The sequence below is a fragment of the Elgaria multicarinata genome, chromosome 3, assembly GCF_023053635.1.
Source record: "Elgaria multicarinata webbii isolate HBS135686 ecotype San Diego chromosome 3, rElgMul1.1.pri, whole genome shotgun sequence".
In the NCBI taxonomy this organism is placed as follows: Eukaryota; Metazoa; Chordata; class Lepidosauria; order Squamata; family Anguidae; genus Elgaria; species Elgaria multicarinata.
The window spans coordinates 95,377,652-95,391,765 of NC_086173.1; the positions used below are offsets into that span (position 1 = coordinate 95,377,652).

Here is a 14,114-nt window from a genome sequence, read left to right on the forward strand (position 1 = left end):
TTTGTAGGAATTACCCTACACGAGTACCATGCACAAAGGAATATAGACCTGTCTGTGGCACTGACAACGTAACATATCCCAAAGTTTGTGTGCTGTGTAGGAAGAATGCGTAAGTATCTGTTTTCCTTTATCATTTACATTCTTCAAATGTGGATATTGGTTTCTGCTGGATTTTTATTTATTTTTAAAGTCTTTCAAGCTTCAATTTCAGTAGACAGAAATGCCAGTAGGCACAGAGTTTTTGTTGAACCAGCCTCTCATGTTGCACTAGCACCTCCAGTTTAAGGAATATCTATGACATGAACTCAGGGTAGGTAACCTTCTCTGAATAGAGAAGAACAGCCTTGGAGCGTGAAGTCCTGCCCATAGATTATTTTAAATTCCCATCTGTTTTTAGTTGCTCTTTCCCTGAATGTTAGCAGGTACCTTGGCTTGCAGAAAAAAAGTCAATGATACTGACACATCCTGTTAAAAGGTAATATCATGGAGGCTTGCAAGGCCATGTCATCTGAAAATGCATGTGCTCAGATTCCCACAAGGCAAGTTCTGGAGATCTTTCTACCTTGCCCTGGGGAATGAAAGCTGATAATCAGTATATTTTATACTCTGTTTCAGATGTAGAAACATTGGCATTAGAATGAGAGGACCTTGCCTTGGGGCCTAAACCTGTACCCCATCTGCCAAAGAAGGAAAGAGTGGGTCTTCTGGATGTCATTGTTGAAGACATGCAGTGTTTGAAAATATTCTGTTGATTCATCTCCAGATTTTATAGTCAATAAAAACAAAAGCATTGTACCCTTCTGTTTCAATCCCTGTGTCTGGGGTAGTTTTTGGTGACAGAAATACACCATGGTCTGCATTGATATAGATGGCAAAGAGATGGGTCTGGCTTTTTATTTTCTGCTCAATTCCACCCACCTTCCCAGCAAATGATCTTCATATAAGCAATTGCATTGTGGATGAGCTCTATGAACTAGGATGATTGCAGGGAACATGGCAGTGTTCCCTGTGTTAAGGATGCTCAATAAAAAGAGTATTCCACCATGTTAAAAGGAGTTATTGGGGGGTGGGTCAACCTAGCATCCTAAAATGAAAAATATTTCATCAATCTTTCTGAAATGGATACTGACAGAAAGAAATGCTGGTTTTACATACTCTGCACGTTTCAAGAAGATTGATGAAATATTGAGGGCAGGATGTCACTTTAAATGACAAAAGGGGGGAAGCATCTCTGTTCCAATCTGGCACAGAAATGCTTCCGGGTTGGCAGCCATTTTTTTGTGCATTAATAGCTGCAATTTGGGAGCCAGTTGTAGGATTGCATTGCCCTATCCTCCCCATTGATGGAATAGCCTTTCTTTTTTCAAAAGACCATTCCATCAATTTTTATTAATTTTTTAAAAATTCCTTTGTTTCCCTATGGGGAATCTGATAAGCTAACGCATGCGCCTCAGATTCCCCAGAGGGTGGGGGGAGAAGAAGAGATCAGGTAAGTGTGGGGGTGCCTGGGCCCGCCGCCACCGCAGTTTGTGCAGCAGCAGGCCCAGGCGGGACGGGGGGCTACCCTGCCGTAGAAGGTAACTGAAGTGGGGCAGGATAGGAGGGCACTTATCTGCTCTGGCGGCAGCAGGCCCAGGTTAAAATGGAGCCCCCAGCTCCACCCAGAAGCAAGGCCCAAAATTGGGCCCTTGCTTCCGGGTGGAGCCAGGGACTCAATTTAAACCCAGGCCTGCTACCGCCGGAGAAGGTAACTGAAGTGGGGTGGGGGTTGGCTGGGCCCGCCACCACTGCAGTTTGTGCAGCAGCGGTGGGACCAGGCGGGATGGGGGTGGGCTACCTTCTCCGGTGGCAGGTGGCTCTAAGTTGTTCGTCATCAGTTTTCCACAACCCCACAGTCACCTCTACATATCCTATTCTCCATCCTGTCCTCATGGTTTATTTGCTTTGGGAGAATGAGAATTTCACTGGTATTTTCTGCCTCCTTAGGGAGGATGTGGTGAGCCTTAACTCCCAATTTCCCTGCTTTTTGGTGCTTGGTTGAAAAGTGTATATCCTTCATGTTGTTTTGTAAACCGTAGGTTTTTTGTTTATTGAATATACTTATGGTCAGTTCTATGATCACAGCAGCACCAGAATGTGCAGCAAAAGCCATTTGGTGGAACATTTTTGCCATGGATGGCCTACTCGGCATTTGGAGAGAGCATTTTGTATGGCAGGAATTAAATGGACATTTACAGCTGAAGCAAAGAAACATACTGTTTGGCCAGCAGGTGGCTCCCCTGTACTGCAAGGGGCCTCAGCATCAAAGGCAAGTCCTTCAAGGTGCAGGTGCAGTTCCTCCCAATGTGTTCAGTGATACCTTTCATATCCCAAGATAACCAAAGACAAGCAGGATAATGCTAGAAAGCATGTGGTTAGTGTGTGTTAATTCCATTTTAATTTGGTGGGGCTAAACACAGGCCTTAGTTTTCGGTCAATGTTTCTCCAAGAAGCGCATTCTTGTCTTTGCAAGAAAAAGGTATATATTAGTCAGAAGCACACACAAATTGCTGTACAGCAGTTTCTGGAATGTGTCAAAAATAACTGTTGTGGACATAGGAATCACTGCACAAAGTATATCTGGGTAGAACCAGGGTTGTTGGAGAAATCTACAATGGAGTCAAATGATTTCAGATTAATATGAATCCAACCTGGAGATTCCGCAGCAGAATCTGCAGACTTGTGAAACTTTTTTCTAACTTTCTGTAATTGTGTGCAAATTTAACAATGGACAAATATGAAAACAAAAATTAAAGCTGAAAATCTACATTTCCCCATATTCTAAACTGTGAGAATGTGCATTGGGAGGGGTGTGCCCAATTTCATAAGTATGAATTTGCACAATGGCAAATTTGCATAAATTCTGAAACTTAAACAGAAAACCTTATTCCATTAGTGAGCAGATGAAGGGAACGAAAGGCACCTGACAATCCATGAAAGGGAGAAGGAATGGGATGCTCACACCCTGTACATTCTGAGGTAGAGGATGATCATTTGGAGAAAGTTCAGCAGAAGATAAAGGGTTACTAGGTACCCTGCAATTGCTTTAATAAACCAGGGCATGATGGCCAATGATACCTAAACTCAAGAGCTGCATACAAGGATACAGGGGTAGTCTTGCTGCATTTTCTCCTTCGTCCCCATGCCAGCAATTGCCAGGGCTGGCCTATGTATGAGCCACAAAGAGCTATGAACTGGCCCACAATTTGTCCCAATGAAGCTGAAGTCTACAAATGAGAAATGGGGGTCGTGATGGCACAAGGGGATGTTTCAGGTGGAGAATGTGTGGGGAGTCCCATAGCTAAGCTCGCAGAGGGCTCAGTCATGTCACCTCTATTCACTCGCTGAGAAGAAGACTTCCACCACCACTGCCACACACAAACCCATCATGCTCTCCTTGCCGACAGGGGAAGTAGAGTGCTGGAGGCCCGTGGATGGTGGTGGTGGTGCTGTCAGAGGCAGGGGGGATTCCTGCCGCTGCCACACATCACCCCTGGGCAAAATCCACAAACCCCAGGAGAGCGCGAGGGGTTTGCATGTGGTAATGGGGGTTGGAAGGCGGGAAGACTCCTGCTACCACTGCTCGCCACCACCATTTTGCGCAAATCTCTTCCAAGCTACATTGGAGCCAGGCCTCTACCCTCAACAGGCCAAATGGGCAAAATATGCTCCTAAACAAGCAAAATAAATAAATAAATCTGTTAGCAAAACCTGGAGCAAAGCAAAAAGGATAAATTACATAAACAAAAACAAAGAAGTAAAACTCCTCTACTAGGGTTCAGTTGCTCTTTGATGCATTGCACACCTAAACATCTCTGTTTTCTGACTGATCTCTTTTCTTTTTTCCCAGTTGCCAACTGGAATTTTGGTTCTAGACTGGCAAATGACATGTTGGGGGCGGGGAAGAAACCAGCAAATGTTTTTCAGTGTTTTAGGGAAATGGCATCCTCCTCTTCTCCCCCCGCCGCAAGTATTATTGGGACTCCAAGGTATTTGTGAATCCCATGAAGGTCACCCAGAGCAGCTGGAAACATGGATTACCCACGCACACACTTTGAATCGCCTTCTATAAAAGGTCCATTGTCTTCACTCCAGCTTTCCATTTTATCATTTTTTACATTTCCTCACATACCAAAATGCAGGCTGATAGCCACACTCAAGAAAGACAGGCTTATATCTCAAGCCATGCCATGACTCAGACTTCCTCAATTGTATTCCACAGCAAACCCTTAAAAGAGAAATGGCCCTTCATGGCCACTCTAGTTTGTGCCCATACATATATTAAAAACAGAGAGCCCCCGTGGTAACTTTAAATCATGGCTCAGCCGTTAGGAAGAGGTCTAGAAGTAAGTCTAGGTGGTGGCAGTGATGGTGGGAGGTGACTGGGAAGGGAGAGGAGTAGGGATGTGCTCCACTTCTCCTCGGACCGGAGAAGCAGGAGCAGATTGGGGGGCTTCGCCTCCGCTTAAGGCAGAGGCGAAGAGGATCAGGGGAACCTGCTGAGCGTTGTGGAGTGGACCAAGTTGAAGGCGGATCCTTCGCCTCGATCCGGAGCTCCGCAAAAAAAGGTAAGGGGGGTTTACTTGGCCCTGTCGCTGTCGCTGTCACCTGTGCGGCAACAGCGGCAGAGCCAGGTAAGGGGGCAAGGGGGAGGGGGGTCTTACCTGCATCCGTCCACGGTCCTGCAGCTGCTTCAATGGAGCCCGAGGACACAAACAGGAAGACTAGGCCGCCTTGGGCTCCATTGAAGCAGCCGCGAGTCCACGGATGGATGGAGGTAAGGGAGAAGAGGGAGGGAGTTTTACCTGGCCTTGCTGCTGCTGCTGCCCATGCGGCAATGGTGGCAGAGCCAGGTAAGGGGGCAAGGGGGAGGGGGGTCTTACCTGTGTCCGTCACAGCCCATCCCAGCTTCACTAGAGCCCGCGGCTCAACCAGGAAATGTAGGCTGCAATCGGGGCCTACAGTTCCTGGTTGAGCCGTGGGCTCTAGTGAAGCTGGGATGGGCCAGGACGGACACAGGTAAGGGGGAGGAGGGAGGGGGCCTTACCTGGCACCACTCTCCGCCACTCCGGAGCTCCGATTCGGAGCCTGAGCTCCACAGTGGAGCAGAGCGGCCCCTAGGCAGATCGAGGTGGGGCAGAGCAGGACTGATCTGCAATTTACAGATCAGGCGCGAAGAGGATCGGGGGGGGGTCCGTGCACATCCCTAGAGAGGAGGATGAGGAGGAAGAGGGAGGTGATTCCAATGGACTATCCTGGACTCATGGCTCGCCATGTGCTGACTTTCCCTGGTGCACAGGCAGGTGGGAGGGAGCAGCCCAGCACCACCCCAAATCAGTGCAAAGCACCTCAAGGCTTTAGTGCCAATATGCTTTGGCCTCGTGGCACCTCAGGCCGACCTGGTACCACCTTGCTGAGGTGGTCTGAATCAGGCCTTTCAGGGATTCAGCCTGAGGCATGCACAGCCCTACTGAAAACAACCATGAACGTCTCTGTGAAGGGCATTCCATGTCCGAGATACCACCACTGAAAATACCCTTCCCCCTGTTGCCACCAGACACATGTCACTTTGTAAAGGCAGCCAGAAAAGGTTATCTTAAGATCCAGGGAGATACATGTGGAAGAATGGTAAACTGGACAGGAGCCATTACGGGCTTTAAAGGCCAATGCCATCACTTTGATTTGGGCCTAGAAACTGAACCAGTGCAAATGATAAAGTACTGGTGTAATGTTTTCATAATTATCCAGTCCCTGTTAATAATTAGCAGCCCTATCATTATCTGGACTGTGTAGAATTTATGAACCATTTTCAAAGTGAGCACCATGTACAGTGCATTATAATCCAAACTGTATGCCTGTCTGAGATTCTACTGAAATAGGGTGGGATACAAATGTTTTAAATAAATAAATGTAAATAAGGTAAGGCTGTGCAAGTCCTGGACCAGTGTCTTGACTCAGTAATAGGGATGTGCTCCGCTCCAATTAGAAGCGGCGAATCAGAAGCGAATTGGCCTGCTCCACCTTGCCCAGAGGTGGAGTAGAAGTGGACCGGGGACCCGTAGAAGCAAGGTGAAGAGAAGTGGCCATTGGCAGAGCGCTTCTCTTTACGCGGAGCGATCCGATCACCATTTTGAAAAATTTCGCCCATAGGATTGCATTGCGGAAAAGAATAGGGGATAACTGTGTTGTTTTTTAAGCTATCTTTCTGAAACTTCTTGTGCTTAGAGAGTCGTGGATGGGGGTCATTTTGAGCCTACTCTCAGCTCTCTGTGTGCTGCGGTTCGCTTGCTAGAATTTTTGGAAAAGTCGGGTAAACAAACAGGGACAGCGGGTAAACCGGCGGGTTTTTTTTTTTTTTTTGAAGTGATGACAGGCACATTCAACTCCCAATCCTGATGAGAATTGATCATCTCATGAAGCATCCTCCAATCCCAGCATTGAAGGGGGGGACTAAGGCAGAGGCACCCTCAGAGCTTTGAGCTCTCAGCGTCTTGTGGGTTTTGTGTTCATGGGGAGAGGAGTTAGTTAGGTGCTGCTGCTGTGTTTGGAGATAGATTTGATTTAGCTTGGCGTGTGTGTGTGTTTGTTTGCTTCTTTCTGACTTTTTGCTTAGTTTGCTCTGTGTTTTTCCCTTACTTTGATTTAATATAAACTTTATTTTTAAATTTTGGAGTGTTTGTTTGGTTGGTTGGTTGGATGTCCCCCCCCCCCCTTCCCTCTTTTAAAGCCTGACTGTGTTTCATCTTCCTTCTTTCTTCTAAATACAAAAAAATACAAAAAAAAAATTATTTTCTATTTCTTCTCTCTGTTACTTGGACTGTGTGTGTGACTGTGTTATTGTGTGAGTGTGCTGTGTGCACTGTTTGTGAAGTGCAACAGCCACAGATTGAGCATTTCAAATCCTGTTTGGTCAAAGCATACACAATTCTTGTCCCATTTCCCTACATATAGTATTAGTAATATTCTTATACATATTATTAGTAGTATTAGTATTATATTCTTATACATAATATTATAATTAGTATTAGGGTGGCATCTGGGAGGGTGCCTGCTTCAATTTTTTTTATCTGTCAAACAATCGGAGAACAGCCCATGTCTGCAAATGGGGTGTCCGATTTTCATAAATTCCCCAAAAATCAGGGGATGATGGGACTGCCTTGAGTCTTGGCATGCATGTGTATCCCTGGATAAGCTGTCATGGTGGTGAGTTTGAGGTTTCTAATGTGCAAATTGACAGAGCTATCGAAAGGAGTGTGAATGGGGTGCCCGATTTTCATAAATTCCCAAAAATCAGGGGATGATGGGGCTGTCTTGAGTCTTGGTATGCATGTGTATCCCTGGGTAAGCTGTCATGGTGGCGAGTTTGAGGTTTCTAACGTGCAAATTGACGGAGCTATCGAAAGGGGTGTGAATGGGGTGTCCAATTTTCATAAATTCCCCCAAAATCAGGGGATGATGGGATTGCCTTGAGTCTTGGCGTGCGTGTGTATACATCCATGAGGTGTCATGGTGCCAAACGTGAGGTTTCTAACTTTAATAGAAAAAAGTTGTATACTTTTTTAGCTTAATGCAAGCCTATGGGGGGGGAAACGGAGCTCCGATCCGGAGCTCCACAGCGGAGCGGAGCGGACTTAGGCGGAGCGGGGGCAGAGCGAAGCGGCCCAATCCACAAATCATGGATCTGGAAGAGAAGCAGAGCGGGGGGTCCGTGCACACCCTACTCAGTAATGCTTTTTATACTGTATTTTGTATTTGTGTTGGTTGTTTTATTATGTTCTTCATGGTTTTAACTTTTGTGAACTGCCCAGAGAGCTTCAGCTATTGGGTGGTATAAAAATGTAATAAATTAATAAATGGCTGGATGAGGGCCAATAAACTGAAACTAAATCCTGAAACTGAATCCTGGCAAGATGGAAGCCCTGTGGGTGATGGTTCCCAAGTCTGGGAGATAGGTTCGTTGCCTGTTGTGGATGAGGTTGCACTCCCTCTGAAAGGTTTGGAGTTTGGGAGTACCCAAGGGAGACCCATTACTATCATTCGAGGTCCAAGTGGCTGTGGTGGCACGGAGTGCCTTTTACCAGTGTTGCCTGTTTCTCCAGCTATGGAATAGCTTGGCCACGTTGGTAGAGGCATTCATATCCTCAGGTCTGGATTACTGCAATGTGCACTATGTGGGGCTGCCCTTAAACCTGCTCCAGGAACTGGAGCTAGTGCAGGATGCCACAGCTTGGCTGTTGTTGGGAGCTCCTCCTTTCCAGCATGTAACTCCTTTGCTGAGGGAACGGCCCTGGCTGCCCATTCACTACTGAGCCAGGTTTAAAGTTCTAATACTAGTGTACAAAGTCCTAAACAACTTGGGATCAGAATGCTTGAGACAGAGCCTACTTCCTCATGCATAGTTTAGGAAAGAGATACCCCCTATAATCCTGCCATAACTAGCACACAACCCCTCTGTCTTACAATACATTTACTGCTGATGTTTCTAATCTTTTTTGTTTTGATTGTTTTTTCTTAGATTTGTTGGTTTTTATTCAGTGGTGTAGTAGTGGCAAATTCTGAAGTGCATGCACCTATCATGATAGTCTCCATAGCCAGGCACCTAAGGAGGGTCCAAAAATCAGGCAGCTGTGTTGATCCATATCAAGAAATGAGTTTGGACAGTTTTCCTCTGCACCTGGAACAGGGCTCTTTTAAAGCTCATCGGTTTAAAATGCCCATCCAAGCCCAAGCCACCAGAACGTACTTGGCATTATCACAAGGAACAACATAGTATTCCTGGGGAAATTAATTTCCCCCTAGCTAATGTGAGCACTGCAAAATGTTTCCTTCTTGGACTGTTTACCTCTTGGCTATAACGGCAGACCAAGCTGCCTGTAGCAAGAAGGAACATGGAATGCTGACAACGACAGTTTCCCTAGGTTTTCTCCACAGGTTGACTATACCTTATACCTGAAGACTTAGGCCGGCCGTGTGTCTTCTTTTGCAGGAGACACTCCTGTATTTGGAATGCCTCTTCTGTTAGAAGGGCTGCTCAGTCCAAGTCCCATATAAAAACAAGGAACCATCAGAATTAAGGGATGGAGCCATGGGCGGTGTTTGAAATGGGGCCACCTAGGCATGGACCTGGATCTCTTTTGAGCAACGCCCTGACTCTTTGGAACTGCCCCAATTCCCATCATTAGTTTTCATGTAACCCTGCATTCCTCCTCTGAATTCAGTAGGCTTGCAATTATTAGGAAAACTTAGGGTTCTTAGCAGATAAACAGGGACTTTTATACTAAAGGGAGACTGCCACCTTTCCTTGTTCATGAGTTTCATTATGTCCGGAATCCAAAATTGCATAAGAGCCCTGTTGTCACTCAGCTTTCTCAGAGTGTGCCTGACTCGGCAGAGACTTGCCCGGGGAATGGCTACTGGGAAATTGTACTTGGAAATTGTCCATTGTAGGCAGCGAGGCCCTGACAAGGAGAAAAGCAGGAGCATTGTCTGCTCTCATATCAGATGGAATGTGAGAAGCCTTCTTCATCTGTTGATTCCTCCAGGCCTTGGGGGGAAATAATAGTAGGTTTGCTTGGAAAGGGGGTTTGAATCAGCAGCACTGTCTGAGGGCAAGCTCATTTATGGCTTGCCCTGGCCTGCTGGCCTGTGTCTGTAACTCCTTGGCTCTGCAATCCTCTCTCTGGGATGCATGTGCTTGTGCATGAGCCATGTGGCCAGATTCTGGTGGGTGCATGGTCCTCCTTGGCATCAGCGGTTTGTGCTGGGCTAGAGAAAGATGAATACATGTGGGAAGAGGATACGAGCTTGGGCTCTTTGGTGTTCAAAAGCCTTGGGGCACTCAAAATTTACTGTGGCTTAATAACTTTTCATGGACAGGGGTACAGAAAGTTATTTTGGAAGATGTTGTTTTTCATGTAACTCGAGAAAAATGGCACTAGCTGAAATAAAGGGACAGGTGCCTTGATGCTCTCTGTTGCATCTGAACTCCCTAGATCTGCTGGCTTTTTGCCCATATATTGTATGATTCCCCTCCTGCTGCCTCCCTTGAATCTTTCTGTCTGAGGTTTTTCCCCTTCCCTCCTCTGCCTTGTCCACCCATCACTTTTTACAAATAAGGGTGACCCTAGGCAATATGGTATTTTAAACACACATACACATTAGCCAGAAACCTAATATTGCAACATTTGGTGTAGATATTAGAACTTCCAGAGATTAAAACCCAAGAACCATCCAAAGAAAAAAAGAGTTTTAGAATCCCAGAAACTGCCAAAATAAAAATATTTGAAATACCTCCGTTCTTGAGGTCTTTCAGCATGTACTTGTTGGTGATGGGTGGGAGTGAAGATTTATTCAGATGTAAATCCCACTATGTTTAATAGGAATTACTCCCTAGTAATTGCGTAAATTTGCAGCCTAAGAGCATGGGTTAGCATATTCTATGATGCATTCCCAGACTCTCCCTGGCCAGTTTGCAATTCATTTGGTAAATGTATAAGGGGCCAAACTGCTCTTTGTGTGTTCCCTTATACCTTCCACGCTCCCCATCTGGATTTTGGCCTGGAAGACCAAGAAAAAGTATATGCCCAAATCCAAGAAGCAGAATTTAAGACATTCCACAGCTCTGCAGTGAAGCAAAGAATTAGTTTGCCCTCTATAAAACTGTAATTATATTAGTAGGTTCCTCTAACTATGCACATATAGTTGGAGATGAAAATTAGAATATGCAATTATGAGGGTGGGTTTTTTTGCCCCGGATCTTTGGGATATTTTGCACTGCCCCCGGCTATAGCTTGAAGTTGTACATTCACAAAACTGGGGGAGCAGGGTGTGGGGTGTTTACATGAAAATGGAATGAGAAGCATGTTCCAGTATTATCCCAATTTTCATGGAATCAGCTTTGGTCCATGAGGGGCACACAAAGTACATAAAGCCAGAAACCCCACTTTTCATGGGCCATAACAACCCCCTAGACTTTGGGTTAGGTGCTCCTCAGCCACTGAGAGCGTCTTCTTCCCTGCCCTTATCCACAGCCCTCCCTCCTGCTATGGGAAGTGGACTGGAAGGGCTGAACAAAGGCCCCCTAGTTTAACCCCACACCTCTCCCCTCTCATTCCAAATTGGGTGAAAGTAGGGTGGCCTGTATCTTAAAGCTGCAGGAGCTATTGTAAGGAACGGTGAGTTTTCTGAGGATGAGGACTCTGGGGATTAGCAGCCACAGGCGGGACCCAGTACCAGCTTGGCTGATCAACAGCCAGCAGAGGCCTCATCCAGTGCAGACTTAGAAGAGGAGCAAACAGACTTGTTACACGTGCCCTCATTCAAACAGCAAAGGGCAGAGAAGGAGGCTTTACCCCGATCTAAGCGGATTGCTAATAAACGCCAGCTGAACAAGGAACAGCTGTGAGGCTGAGCTGGTGTATTTAGGTAGCAGGGCGCAGGCCAGCAAATTGTCAGAGCTTATCTGGTTTGCCTGGGAGAAGCTCGGGACTGTGTACCTTTGATCGTGCTGTGTTCCTGTTGGATTGTTTTGGACTCTGGACTTCTTGGACCCCGTGACTCTCTCCTGCCCTTTGAAACTTGGACTGGCTTTATGGACTTTTGTGACTCTCTCGTATCCTCATTGACATCTGGAATGCTTTATGGACTGCCTTTGTGTTTTGCGTAAGCAACAAACGATTGCTCTATGTAGTTTTGTTTCAGTTGTGTGACCAATACACGTTATCAGTTACTTCCTTAGTTGCTGTGTTTGCTGTTTCTTGGCGGGCTTCCCAGTCTGGGCACTCTGCCCATAGAAATAAGCAAAGGTGGCTGGCTTCAGACCAGCTTCTTCAGGACAGCTATACTAGAGTGACCAGATTTAAAAGAGGGCAGGGCACCTGCAGCTTTAACTTTTGTGATGAAGAGGAAATTTCATGAGGTTCTCCATATATACAAATGACACCTGCAGAAATTCCCTTTTCAATACAACTGTTAAAGGTACAGGAGCCCTGTCCTCCTTTTCATATGGTCACCCTAAAAGATTAAAGAGTAAAACTGTGCCTTGAAGGAGGGTCAAAGCTACATTCTCTGAATGAGTCACACCACAATCCTAACAGATTGGAATAGCGAAGCTGCACTTTCATGTGTGGACAAAACAGGCTGTGAATGAAGGAGTCATTCTTCGAATGGAAAAGCCTCCGTATTGGGGAAAACAGCACTGCTCCAATTTTCTGAAAGGGAGAAGGTGCTACCTAAAAGCCTCTCATCCCAATCCACTGTAAAGCAGCAATATTGAAGCCAAGGGGCAGGCGGACAGGCAACAGACAGGAGGTGCCTGCCCTAGTGGAAATCAAGCACCCCCCATCACCAGGGCCTGCACGGAGGAAAGGTCAGGAGTTGCTGCCCACTGCAGACATTCTGGAACAGGCCATGCTATAGACGCAAGTATAATCATTCTGATTAAACTTGCATTTATATCTAGACTTGCATTCATTCTGATTAGACTTGCATTTATACCTATAAACTAGAACGTGCACATTTTGGGGTGATCTGTGTCCTCTTCTTTGGCAAGTCACACGTGGCCACCCTGCTTGAAGAGCCCTCTCTGCCTAAGCAGATATGACAAACATACTGGAGTGTGCCTTGGCCAGTCACAGTTCTCAGGGCTTCCAAGGTTTTAATGTAGGGTGACCATATGAAAAGGAGGACAGGACTCCTGTATCTTTAACAGTTGCATAGAAAAGGGAATTTTGGCAGGTGTCATTTGCATATATGGAGAACCTAGTGAAATTTCCTCTTCATCACAACAGTTGAAGTGCAGGAGCTATACTAGAGTGACTAGATTCAAAAGAGGGCAGGGCACCTGCAGCTTTAACTGTTGTGATGAAGAGGGAATTTCACCAGATTCCCCATATATACAAATGACAACTGCTGAAATTCCCTTTTCAATACAACTGTTAAAGATACAGCAGCCCTGTCCTCTTTTTCATATGGTCACCCTACTTTAATGTCACTGTTGCAGTTATTGTGCTGTTCTTGGTTTTATGAATGAATTTAATTTATGTTCTTCCTTGCAGTCAGTACGAAGGCACATAATCTACAACAGTTACCAATTAACTATAGGAGGAAAGAGTTATTCCCCCAGCCTTAGTCTTTCCGTGTATATTTATGCCTCAGCTGGACTTTCAAAGCAAAGCCAAAGACTCTTAGTCTGAATTATTCACCACAGCATTCAGAGATGGCAGCTTGTGTTTGCCTGCTAAAGTATCTTGGCATTTTCTTAAGAACTATGGATTTTAGAACTTAATACTTCTACAAGAAAGATCTTCAGTCCTTCCCTGAGAAATGGTCCCAGTTGGTTTGCAACGTGTTGTCATTGTTTGAGGCAAGCCCTACCCCACATGCTCAGCTGCAAGAAGTAGGAGGAGTCTGTGGTGCCATAAACTCAATCCAATCGTATAAAAGTCTTGCCTTCTGGGAATCTTAAGACATTGCTTCCTAGAAAAGATTATTTTTGATAGTCAATAACCTCTTTACAATGAGATCAACTGTTCTCTTTGCTCTCTTTGCTTTGGGGATCATCTGTTTCTCAGGTAAGGCAACATGAAATTCACTACTACTACTACTATTCTTCTTCTTCTCCTCCTCTTCCTCCTCCTCAACCCCAAGCACATGTATTATATTTTAAGAAGATACTGATCTATTTAAAGTAAAATTAATTTAATACTAATATACTGGTACTTACATTTATTTAAAATCGCTCAGTTTTAATATGTGCAAATTTTTCAATAACAGTATTGAAATCTACATTGAAATCTCTCTCAATTGACAGTATTGCTAGGTTACTCAGTCTTTCTTGGGTCATTGTAGATCTCTGATAAGTTTTAATTAATTCAAGTTTTGAGAAACTTCTTTCACAACTGGCAGTTGAAACAGTGATAGTTAGAAAGATTCTTAATGTCACAACAAAGTTTGTCAAACTCTCTTGCATCTTCCTCTTGTACACCATGGAAGCAAATCTAAAGTTGTCCAGTTAGCAATCTGCTCTTCAGGATTGACTTTCTTATACAAGACAATGTGGCGCTGAAGGCGATTTA

General features: G+C 45.3%; 1 long non-coding RNA gene across 1 annotated transcript; it reads left to right on the plus strand.

Annotated features, from left to right (window-relative positions):
- On the plus strand, window positions 1-793 carry LOC134395008 (uncharacterized). The gene is made up of 2 exons (XR_010025216.1): window positions 1-109; window positions 616-793. It is a non-coding gene; the product is annotated as an uncharacterized LOC134395008 (long non-coding RNA).
- The last annotated feature ends 13,321 nt before the right edge of the window (window positions 794-14,114 follow it).